The 12,425-nt window shown below is 45.5% G+C and overlaps 1 protein-coding gene across 1 annotated transcript in view; it reads right to left on the bottom strand.

Moving 5' to 3' along the window:
• The window catches only part of fbxo41 (F-box protein 41), a 177,415-nt gene extending 165,683 nt beyond the window's left edge, over nucleotides 1-11,732 (bottom strand). The window contains exons 1-2 of the mRNA XM_059650909.1: nucleotides 11,677-11,732; nucleotides 2,905-3,243 (exon numbers count right to left, since the gene is read on the bottom strand). The gene's annotated coding sequence lies outside the window, so the exon portion shown is untranslated. The remainder of the gene's footprint in view (nucleotides 1-2,904; nucleotides 3,244-11,676) is intronic.
• Nucleotides 11,733-12,425: the final 693 nt, after the last annotated feature.

Below are 12,425 nucleotides of genomic sequence, written 5' to 3'. Positions count from 1 at the left end.
AAGGCCGGTTTACATAAAATGAGACAAACTGGTGAGGAATATAAAAATTGACAATAAGAGACCGAAGTCCCTTAGCCTTTCCTCATAAGACCTTCACTCCAGACCAGGCAACATCCTGGTCAATCTCCTCTGCACCTTTTCCAATGCTTCCACATCCTTCGTGTAATGGGGCGACCAGAACTGTACACAGTACTCCAAGTGAGGCCGCACTAGCGTTTTGTACAGTTGCAGCTCCGGAACTCAATCCCTCTACCAATAAAACCTAACACACTGTAAGCCTTCTTAACAGCACTATCAACCTGGGTGGCAACTTTCAGAGATCTATGTACATGGACACCAAGATTCCTCTGCACATCCATACTACCAAGAATTTTTCCACTGGCCCAGTATTCTGCCTTCCTATTATTCATCCCAAAGTGAATCACCACACATTTATCTGCATTGAACTCCATTTGGCACCTTTCAGCCCATTTCTGCAGTTTATCCAAGTCTCCCTGCAACCTGCAACATTCTTCCACACTGCCCACCACTCCATCAACTTTAGTGTCATCTGCAAACTTACTAACTCATCCACATCCAAGTCATTTATAAAAATGACAAACAGCAGTGGTCCCAAAACAGATCCATGAGGCACACCACTCGTAACCGGGCTTCAGGCTGAACATTTTCCATCAACCACCACTCATTGCCTTCGTACAGAAAGCCAGTTTCTAATCCAAACTGCTAAATCTCCCTCAATCCCATACCTCTGCATTTTTGCCATTAGTCTACCATGTGGAACCTTATCAAAGGCTTTACTGAAGTCCATGTACACCACATCAACTGCCCTACCCTCATCCACATGCATGGTCACCCTCTCCAAAAACTCAGGTTTGTGAGATACGGCCTGCCCTTGACGAATCCATGTTGACCATGTTGATAAATGCGAGGTGATTCACTTTGGGAAGAATAATAGGAAGGCAGAATACTGGGTCAATGTGTAGTGCGGATGTACAGAGGGATCTTGGTGTCCACGTACATAGATCCCTGAAAGTTACCACCCAGGTTGATAGTGCTGTTAAGGCTTATGGTGTGTTAGGTTTTATTGGTAGAGGGATTGAGTTCCGGAGCCGTGATGTCATGCTGCAACTGTACAAAACGCTAGTGCGGCCTCACTTGGAAGAGTGCATGCAGTTCTGGTCACCCCATTAGAGGAAGGATGTGGAAGCATTGGAAAAGATGCAGAGGAGATTTACCAGGATGTTGCCTGATCTGGAGCGAAGGTCTTATGAGGGAAGGCTGAGGGACTTGGGTCTGTTCTCATTGGAGAGAAGGAGGCTAAGAGGGGATTTAATAGAGACATACAAGATGATCAGAGGATTAGATAAGGTGGACAGTGAGAGTCGACTGGCACAGGCTTGAGGGCCGAAGGGCCTGTTCCTGTGCTGTAATTTTCTTTGTTCTTTGTTCACTTTAAAGGCTTAATAGGCAATGCCTGTCACCGTGTTTTCATCAGTCATCTTTGTATCTTTGTTACTTCCTTAAAAGTCTCAATCACGTTTGACCTAGCAGATTACAATCACAAAAAGTGAGTTTTGTTTTGCAAAAATATTCATGAAGAATTATCTTTGTGTGCATTTGTAGGGGCTAAAGTAGTTCTATACAGCCGGATAACTGAACAGAGCCTCATTATACTTCAGAAGGAAGACCTTAGATGGTGGTCTTTCCCATTGCCAGCACCAGTGGGAACAGCTGAAGGACAGACAGTTGCTAATACTTTACACCAGGGTGTACGCGTTAACTGGTCTTAGGGTAGCATTGTTCTACGTGATGTCTGCTACAAGGAGCCACTTGACAGGATTGACCCTGTAGTGTTGATTACTTCATGACAACGCTGCAGCCAAAGGTGTTTGTCTTTGCAAATCTTTCCAGGATATACGGGTGAGACTCGGACCTGTGGGCACAATCTTAGAATAAAGGGAAGACCCATTAGGATAGAAATAAGGAGAACTTCTACAGCCAGGGAATGGTGAATCTATGGAATTCATTGCCACATAAGGATGTGGAGGCTAAGTCATGGAGTATATTTAAGACAGAGATAGATAGGTTCTTGATTGTCATGGGAATGAAGGGTTTATAGAATGGAATAGGATAATAGAATCCTTATAGTGTGGAAGCAGGCCATTCAGCCTTTTGAGTCCAGACCTACCTTCTCAAGAGCATTCAACCCAGGCCCAGACCCATTTTTCCCAAAACTAATTCACCTAGCCTACACATCCCCGGACAATATGGGCAATATAGCATGGCCAATCCACTTAACCTGCACATGCTGGGATTGTGGGAGGAAACTGGGGCATCCAGAGGAAACCCAAGCATACGTGGGGACAATGTGCAAACTCCACACAGATAGTCGCCTGAGGCTGGAATTGAACCTGTGTCCCTGGCGCTGTGAGGCACCAGTGCGAACGACTGAGTCACCGTGCCACCTGGTTACGGGGAGAATAGAATTATGAAACTTCTCAGCCATGATTGAATGGCGGAGAACGCGCGGGCTGAATTACCTAATTTCTGCTTCCATGTCTTATGGTCTAATGATATGGAATAGTCCAACTACTTGCTGCATTCTACAGTGCTGAGGCCAGACCCATCCTTTGTAACACTGGGACAGGTAGAACCTCAGTGTGTAGTGACACTTGATGTTTGCGCTGCACAACAAAATAGACATCAGAATGAGGGTGGTGTTGGGTACATTCTCCCTCTCCCTCCCTATCCAGAGCTTCAAGTGACTGCAACAGCATAGATTCAGAGAATGGGCCAAACCTACATCACATACAGCGACACTGAGAGTACCTGACACCTGATGACCAGGTTTTTACCCGGAATGGAGAGGGAACAGTGCTCCCAAAAGCCCAGTATCTCCCTCACCTTGGTAATATGCTCCTCCCAAGTTTTTGTGCTCACTCCAGCCCCTTCGAATCACATTTCCAGCACGTTCAGGTAATCTGTACAGATGGTGAAGGGGATAAAGGATTGGTCGGCCCAGTTCCCAAAAACATGGCCTCACTCTTGCCTCAATTCGCCTTCGTCCCCGAGGCCAGTTCATACTGGTTGCAGATGGTCATGAGTCTGTGCACTGACAGCAGATCCAAGCAGGAAACGGTGACACTTCCACATACAGGGAGACTTTGACTTGCAGGCCTACACTGCCTGGAATAGCCTCCCCTCTCAGGCTCGCATCCTTCCTGACGGACTTTGTAAAAAGCTCTATACGACACACAAACAAGGCAGGAAAGAGACAGCAGCCCTGTCGGACTCCAGATCTGATTAGGAAGCTTGGTGATTGCTACCGCACTACTGATGTCGGTGTAAAGCAGTCAGATCCAACTAGGGATTCCATCTCCAAAGCCCATTTTGGACAGGACATCCCACACGAGGAGGTGGAATTTATTCTTTCAGAAGATTGAGAGTCTTTGGAACATCTTGCCACCAACAGCTACGGAGGCAGAGTCCCTATTAGGACTTGAAATAGATAGATTAGTTCACAGGTCGGCGCAACATTGAGGGCCGAAGGGCCTGTTCTGTGCTGTATTGTTCTATGTTCTATGTTCTATGATTCTTGATCATTAGGAGAATCAAGAGTTCCAGGTTAAGGGCAGGCTAAGTGAATGTGAAGCATGTTGGATCAGCAATCTTTTTTATTCATTCATGGAATGTGGACAACACTAGCTGAACCAGCATTTATTGCCCATCCCTAATTGCCAAGAGGGCAGTTAAGAGTAACCACAGTGTTGTGCGTGTGGAGTCACATGTAGGCCAGGCCAGATAAGGATGGCAGATTTTCTTCCCTAAAGGATGTTAGTGAACCAGTTAGGTTTTTCCTGACAATCGGCAATGGTTTAGCTAGGTAGAATTTAAATAGAGAGTTAAGAAGAGCAAGGAGGGGACATGAGCAGACATTAGCAGGTAGAATAAAGGAGAACCCTAAAGATTTCTATAGGTATGTGAGGAATAAGAGGATGACTAGGGTAGGAATAGGGACAGTCAAAGACAGAAGTGGGAAGTTGTACGTGGACACTGTGGAGATTGGAGAGGTTCTAAATGATTATTTCTCATCTGTTTTCACTCAGGAAAAGGAGAATATTGTAGAGAAAACTGAGTTATGGGCTATTAGAATTGAAAGGATTGAGGTCAGTAAGGAGGAGGTGTTATCAATTCTAGAAGGTGTGAAGGTAGACAAATCCCCTGGGCCGGATGGGATTTTTCTGAGGATTCTCTGGGAAGCTAAGGAGGAGGAGGTGGCAGAGGAGGTTTAGTACCTGAGGACTGGAGGATTGCAAATGTTGTGCCCTTGTTCAAGAAGGGCAGCAGGGATGACCCAAGTAATTATAGACATTGAGCCTTACGTCTGTTGTAGGAAAAATTTTGTAAAGGATTACAAGAGATCATCCAGCAAGCAACAATTTGATTGGAGATAGTCAGCATGGATTCGTCAAGGGCAGGTCGTGTCTCACAAACCTCATTGAGTTTTTTGTGAAGGTGACCAAGCATGTGGATGAGTATAGGGCAGTTGACGTGGTGTACATGGGCTTCAGTAAAGCCTTTGATAAGATCCCACATGGTAGGCTATTGGAGAAGATACGGAGGCACTTACGGAGGATTGAGGGAGATTTAGCAGTTCAGATTAGAAACTGGCTTTCTGTAAGAAGGCAACGAGTGGTAGTTGATGGGAAATATTCAGCCTGCAGTCCGGTTACTAGTGGTGTGCCTCAAGGATATTTTTTGGGACCACTGCTGTTTGTCATTTTTATAAATGACCTGGACGCAGGCCTTGGTGGAGGGGTTAGTAAGTTTGCAGATGACACTAAAGTCGGTGGAGTGGTGGACAGTGTGGAAGAACGTTGCAGGTTGCAGGGAGACTTGGATAAACTGCAGAATTGGTCCGAAAGGTGGCAAATGGAGTTTAATACGGATAAATGTGAGGTGATTAACCTTGGGATGAATAATAGGAAGGCAGCATGCCGGGTCAATGGAAAGATTCTTGGTAGTGTAGATGTGCAGAGGGATCTTGGTGTCCATGTACAGAGATCCCTGATAGTTGCCACCCAGGTTGATAGTGCTGTTAAGAAGGCTTACGGTGTTTTAGGTTTTATTGGTTGAGAGATTGAGTTCTGAAGTCGTGATGTCATGCTGCAATGGTACAAAACGCTATTGCAACCTCATTTGGAATACTGCATGCAGTTCTGGTCGCCCCACTACAGGGAGGATATGGAAGCATTGGAAAAGGTGCAGAGGAGATTTACCAGGATGTTGCCTGGTCTGGAGCACAGGTCCTATGAAGAAAGGCTGAGGGACTTGAGTCTGTAATCATTGGAGAGAAGGAGGCTAAGAGGGGATTTAACAGAGACATACAAGATGATCAGAGGATTAGATAGGATGGACAGTGAGAATCTTTTTCCAAGGATGATGACTTCAGCTTGTGCAAGGGGGCATAGCTACAAATGGAGAGGTGATAGATTCAAGACCATAAGACCAGAAGACATAGGAGTGGCAGTAAGGCCATTCAGCCCATCAAGTCCACTCCGCCATTTAAATCATGGCTGATGGGCATTTCAACTCCACTTCCCTGCACTCTCCCTGTAACCCTTGATTCCTTCTGAGATCAAGAATTTGTCAATTTCTGCCTTGAAGGCATCCAACGTCCCAGCCTCCACTGCACTCCGTGGCAATGAATTCCACAAGCCCACCACTCTCTTGTTGAAGAAATGTCGTCTCATTTCAGTTTTAAATTTACCCCCTCTAATTTTAAGCCTGTGCCCACGGGTCCTCGTCTCCCCACCTAACGGAAACAACTTCCTATCTGTGCGAGTGACAGTGTGTCTGTGTAAGTTACTGTGTGTCAGTGTGAGTCAGCGAGAGTCTGTGTGAGTCAGCGCGTGTCAGTGTGAGTCAGCGCGTGTCAGTGTGAGTCAGTGAGAGTCTGTGTGAGTTAGCGAGTGTCAGTGTGAGTTAGCGCGTGTCAGTGTGAGTCTGTGTCCACCCCTTCTAAGCCATACATTATCTTGTAAGTTTCTATTAGATCTCCCCTCAACCTTCTAAACTCTAATAAGTACCATCCCAGGATCCTTAGCCGTTCATCATACGTTAAACCTACCATTCCAGGGATCATCCGTGTGAAACTCTGCTGGACACGCTCCAGGGCTAGTATGTCCTTCCTGAGGTGTGGGGCCCAAAATTGGACACAGTATTCCAAATGGGGCCTAACTAGAGCTTTATAAAGCCTCAGAAGCACATTGCTGCTTTTATATTCCAACCCTCTTGAGATAAACGACAACATTACATTCACTTTCTTAATTACGGACTCTACCTGCAAGTTAAAACCCAGGTAATTATCGACCAGTGAGCCTTATGTCAGTTGTAGGAAAAGTTTTGGAAAGGATTATAAGAGATAGGGTTTATAATCATCTGGCAAGCAACAAATTGGTTGGAGATAGTCAACATAGATTCATCAAGAGCAGGTCGTGTCTCACAAACCTCATTGAGTTTTTTGAGAAGGTGACCATGCATGTGGATGAGGGTAAGGCAATTGACGTGGTGTACATGGACTTCACTAAAGCCTTTGATAAGGTTCCACATGGTAGGCTATTGGAGAAAATACAGTAGCACGGGATTGAGGGAGATTTAGCAGTTTGGATTAGAAACTGGCTTTCTGTAAGAAGGCAATGAGTGGTGGTTGGTGGAAAATATTCAGCCTGGTGTCCGGTTACGAGTGGTATGCCTCAAGGGAGTGTTTTGGGGCGTCTGCTGTTTCTCATTTTTATAAATGACTTGGACGAAGGCGTAAGTTTGCAGATGGCACTAAAGTCGGTGGAGTGGTGGGAGTGTGGAAGAATGTTGCAGGTTGCATGGAGACTTGGATAAGCTACAGAATCGGGCTGAAAGGTGCCAAATGGAGTTCAATGTAGATAAATGAGAAGTGATTCACTTTGGGAAAAATAATAAGAAAGCAGAATACTGGGTCAGTGGAAAAATTATTGGTAGAGGGATCTTGGTGTCCATGTATATAGATCCCATGCACATAGATGTGTTGTTAAGAAGGCTTACAGTGTGTTAGGTTGTCTTGGTACATAGAACATAGAACATTACAGCACAGTACAGGCCCTTCAGCCCTCGATGTTGTGCCGACCTGTCATACCGATCTCAAGCCCATCTAACCTACACTATTCCATGTACGTCCATATGCTTATCCAATGACGACTTAAATGTACCTAAAGTTGGCGAATCTACTACCGTTGCAGGCAAAGCGTTCCATTCTCTTACTACTCTCTGAGTAATGAAACTACCTCTGACATCTGTCCTATATCTTTCACTCCTCAATTTAAAGCTAAGCCCCCTCATGCTTGCCATCACCATCCTCGGAAAAAGGCTCTCCCTATCCACCCTATCTAACCCTCTGATTATTTTATATGTTTCAATTAAGTCACCTCTCAACCTTCTTCTCTCTCACGAAAACAGCCTCAAGTCCCTCAGCCTTTCCTCGTAAGACCTTCCCTCCATACCAGGCAACATCCTAGTAAATCTCCACTGCACCCTTTCCAAAGCTTCCACATCCTAAGATGGTAGAGGGATTGAGTTCCGGAGCTGCAACTGTTTAAAACACTAGCGCGGCCTCAATTCGAATACTGCGTACATTTCTGGTCGTCCCATTGCAGGAAGGATGTGGAAGCATTGGAAAAGGTGCAGAGGAAATTTACCAGGATGTTGCCTGGTCTGGAGCGCAGGTCCTATGAGGAAAGGCTGAGGGACTTGGGTCTGTTCTCATTGGAGAGATGAAGGCTGACAGGGGATTTAACCGAGATATACAAATGATCAGGGGATTAGATAAGGTGTACAGTGTGAGTCTTTTTCCGAGGATGATGACTTCAGCTTGTACGAGGGGGCACGGCTGCAAATTGAGGAGTGATAGATTTAAGACAGAGGCAGGTTCTTTACTCAGAGAGTGGTAAGGGCATGGAATGCCCTGCCTGCCAATGTAGTTAACTCAGCCACATTCAGGGTATTTAAACAGTCCTTGGATAAACATATGGATGATGATGGGATAGTGTAGGGGGAGGGGCTTAGAATAGTTCACAGGTCGGCGCAACATCGAGGGCCGAAGGGCCCGTTCTGTGCTGTATTGTTCTATGTTCTATGTTCTAAGGAAGTGTGAGGTTATGCAAATTTGGTGGGAAAAAGACAGACGTAGACTATTTTCTCAACAGGGAAAGGCTTCAGAAATCTGAAGCATAAAGCGACTCAGGAGTTTTGGTTCTTAGTTCACATACGCAGGTTCAATTGCCAGTTATTATGGCATACTCAATTTTAACATTCATTGCAAGACAGCTGGAATATAAGCACAGAGCTATATAATGAGACTGTGTACAGACTTGGTCACACTGCATCTGTAATTATGTGAGCAGTTTTGAGCCCTGTACGCAAGGAATGATGTCTGGTTTTGGAGGGATCCAGAGATTTACAAGAATGAACCTGGGGATGAAGGGTCTGTCCTATGAGGAGCAGTTCAGGACTCTGAGTTTGTACTTGGCGGAGTTTAGAAGGATAAGGAATGATCGGACTGAGGCTTACAGAATCCTGAGAGTCCTAGATAGCGTGCACGTGAAGATGTTTCCACTCATAAGACAGACTAGGACTCAAGGGCACAGCCTCAGAGTGAAAGGGCAACCCTTTAGAACTACGTGAAGAGGAATTTCTTCAGATTGAGGATGGCGCTCATTGCCTGAGAAGACTGTGGAGCCCAAATGATTGAGTGTATTTCAGACAGAGATGGATAGGTTCTTGATTGGTAAGAGGGTCAACTGTTACGGTGAGAAAGGAGCAGAATGGAGTTGGGAAACATATCAGCCATGGCGGCACGGTGGCTCAGTGGTGAGCACTGCAGCCTCACAACGCCAAGGACCCAGGTTCGATTCCAGCCTCGGGTAACTGTCTGTGTGAAGTTTGCACATTCTTCCCGTGTCTGCGAGGGATTTCTCCGGGTGCTCTGGTTTCCTCCCACAGTCCAAAGATGTGCAGGCTGGATGGATTGGCCATGCTAAATTGCCCGTAGGGTTCACAGGCGTGTGGGTTATGGGGGAATGGGTCTGGGTGGGATGCTTCAAGGAGCGGTGTGGACTTGTCGGGCCGAAGGGCCTCTTTCCACACTGTAGGGAATCTAATCTAATCAAAAAAATGGCAGAGCAGAATCAATGGGCGAAGTGGCCTAATTCTGATAGATAGAACGATAGAAAAAAAGTACAGAACAGTACAGGCCCTTTGGCCCACGATGTTGTGCCGTGGAATATTTCTAATCCAAAAATAAAATAACCTAACCTACATTACCCTGAATTCAGTGCTGTCCATGTGCATGTCCAGCAGTCGCTTAAATGTCAATAATGACTCCACTTCCATGACTACCACTGGCAAACTAATCCATGCGCTCACAACTCTCTGGGTGAAGAACCTCCCTCTGACATCTCCTCTATACGTTCCTCCTAACACCTTCAAACTATGACCCCTTGTGGCAGTCAATCCTGCCCTGGGGAAAAGTCTCTGGCTATCGATTAAATTGTTTTAAAAAAATCAAGGCCCTAGTTTAAGGATTATTGTACAAAATGCGGAGGAATGGAATTATCGTACAAAATGCGGAGGAATGGAATTGTGGGAGAGAGAGCAGTTTGGATCAGAAATTGGCTTGCTGAAAGAAGACAGAGGCTGGTAGTTGATGGGAAATGTTCATCCTGGAGACCAGTTACTAGTGGTGTACCGCAAGGGTCGGCGTTGGGTCCACTGCTGTTTGTCATTTTTATAAATGACCTGGATGAGGGCGTAGAAGGATGGGTTAGTAAATTTGCAGACGACACTAAGGTCGGTGGAGTTGTGGATAGTGACGAAGGATGCTGTAGGTTGCAGAGGGACATAGATAAGCTGCAGAGCTGGGCTGAGAGGTGGCAAATGGAGTTTAATGCAGACAAGTGTGAGGTGATGCACTTTGGTAGGAGTAACCAGAAGGCAAAATACAGGGCTAATGGTAAGATTCTTAGTAGTGTAGATGAGCAGAGATCTCGGTGTCCATGTACACAGATCCTTGAAAGTTGCCACCCAGGTTGACAGGGCTGTTAAGAAGGCATACAGCGTTTTAGCTTTTATTAATAGAGGGATTGAGTTCCGGAACCAAGAGTTTATGGTGAAGCTGTACAAAACTCTGGTGCGGCCGCACTTGGAGTATTGTGTATTTTCATTAGAGAGAAGGTTAAGAGGTGACTTAATTGAAACATATAAAATAATCAGAGGGTTAGATAGGGTGGATAGGGAGAGCCTTTTTCCTAGGATGGTGACGGCGAGCACGAGGGGGCATAGCTTTAAATTGAGGGGTGAAAGATATAGGACAGATGTCAGAGGGAGTTTCTTTACTCAGAGAGTAGTAAGGGAATGGAACGCTTTGCCTGCAACGGTAGTAGATTCGCCAACTCTAGGTACATTTAAGTCGTCATTGGACAAGCATATGGACGTATATGGAATAGTGTAGTTTAGATGGGCTTGAGATCGGTATGACAGGTTGGCACAACATCGAGGGCTGAAGGGCCTGTACTGTGCTGTAATGTTCTATGTTCTACATGTTCTATGACCGCGGATGCTGTAAATCAGGAACAGAAACAGAAATTGCTGGAAGAGCTCAGCAGGTCTGGTAGCATCAGTGGACAGAACTCACAGTCAACGCCCTGGGTCAAGTGACCATACCACAAAACTCTCTCTGAGGAAGGGTCACTCAATCGAAAACGTCACCCCCGACTTCCCTCCACCGATGCTGCCAGATGAGGAAAATGTTGGTGATGGCCTGATCATTCTGTAAGCTTCACGTGGCTTTTAAAATGAAAAGCTACCTTGAACAATTTCAAATGGTACTAGTTTTAAACAGAAATATATTTTATATATTTTATATATTTTATGCTCTTCATGACTGGACGACCTCTCCTATTTGATTCCAGCAATTAATTTAATTGGTATTTATTGGCTGATTCATCTGTGCAATATGAGCCTCGTATTGACTGTGATTGGTATTTAATGACTGAAGTGGGTCTCTTATACGAGTTCAGTAATTGATTATAATGATTTTTCAATTCGTGTGCAGGTCTCCAGTCTGAGCCTGATAATCGATTATGATCAGATTTTAATGACTGGATCTCCGCTTCTGTCCGAGACCAATAATCGATTCTGATTGGTATTTATGGACGGATCGCTGCTTTTATCGGAGACCAATAATAGATTATAATCGATATTTAATGACTGGATCACTGCTGTTATCCGAGACCAGTCATCAATTCCAATTGGTATTTAATGACTGGATCACAGACAGTGGGAACTGCAGATGCTGGGGAATCTGAGATAACAAGGTGTAGCTTTCCTGCTCCTCTGATGCTGCTTGGCCTGCTGTGTTCATCCAGCTCTACACCATCTTATCTTTAAAGACTGGATCACTGTTTTTATCCGAGACCAGTAATCGACTCCAATTGGTATTTAATGACTGGACCACCTCACTTCCCCATGCACTTAGCCGATTACAGACGCTCTCTTTGTGTTATTAATCGTTATCGATAATTTTACATTGTCCGGTAATTTAAACAGATTTTAAAAAAACAAAGTGGAAAATAAGTATTTTTTTACCTCTTTCTCCTTTTCTTGGCGAAAAGCACAACTTCCGTTCGCAAACGGAAACCCACCTCCAACCTCAACCAATCAGAGGGCGCTTCCTCCAGGAGACAGGGGCGCCCACCAATAGAAGCAGGAGGCAACGTAGATCTGGGCGGGGCTTCCGTGATAAAAATAGAAAAGACCGTTAGAAGGAACGGCGGGTGATGGAGAGGGAGAGAGAGAAAAAAGAAAGACAAAAAAAAGGGAGGCAGGCTGCTGCTGATGGAGAGGAGAAGGGGAAGGGGGGTGCGGCTGACGGAGAGGAGGGGACGAGGCTGGATGGAGGAATGGAAATATGGAGAATTGGCGGGGGGAATCTTGATAAGGCAAATGAGACAGAGGCAGTCCTGAGGAAGGGTCACTGGACTGGAAACGTTAACCCTGATGTCTTTTTTCACAGATGCTACCAGAGCTGCTGAGATTTTCCTGCAACTTGTGGTTTTGAGAGAGAGATAGAGGGAATGACATAGAGTCAATGAGATAGCGAGAGGGCAAAACCACAATCCCCACAGTCTGGAAACTGCCTCTTTGGCCCAATGAGTCCACACTGACCTGCAGAGGAATGGTTGGAAGGCATAAGATGGGTAGAGGCATAGAAGAAATGAGATTGATACAGGGCATGAGATCATAGAATACCTGCAGTGTGGAAACAGGCCCTTCAGCCCAACATGCCCACACTGACTGTCAGAACATCCTACTCAGATCCATCCCCCCCCTAATCT

The sequence above is a fragment of the Stegostoma tigrinum genome, chromosome 1 (genome assembly GCF_030684315.1).
Source record: "Stegostoma tigrinum isolate sSteTig4 chromosome 1, sSteTig4.hap1, whole genome shotgun sequence".
In the NCBI taxonomy this organism is placed as follows: Eukaryota; Metazoa; Chordata; class Chondrichthyes; order Orectolobiformes; family Stegostomatidae; genus Stegostoma; species Stegostoma tigrinum.
Note: the sequence above shows the minus strand (reverse complement) of the source record. Positions and strands in the feature narration are given on the sequence as shown.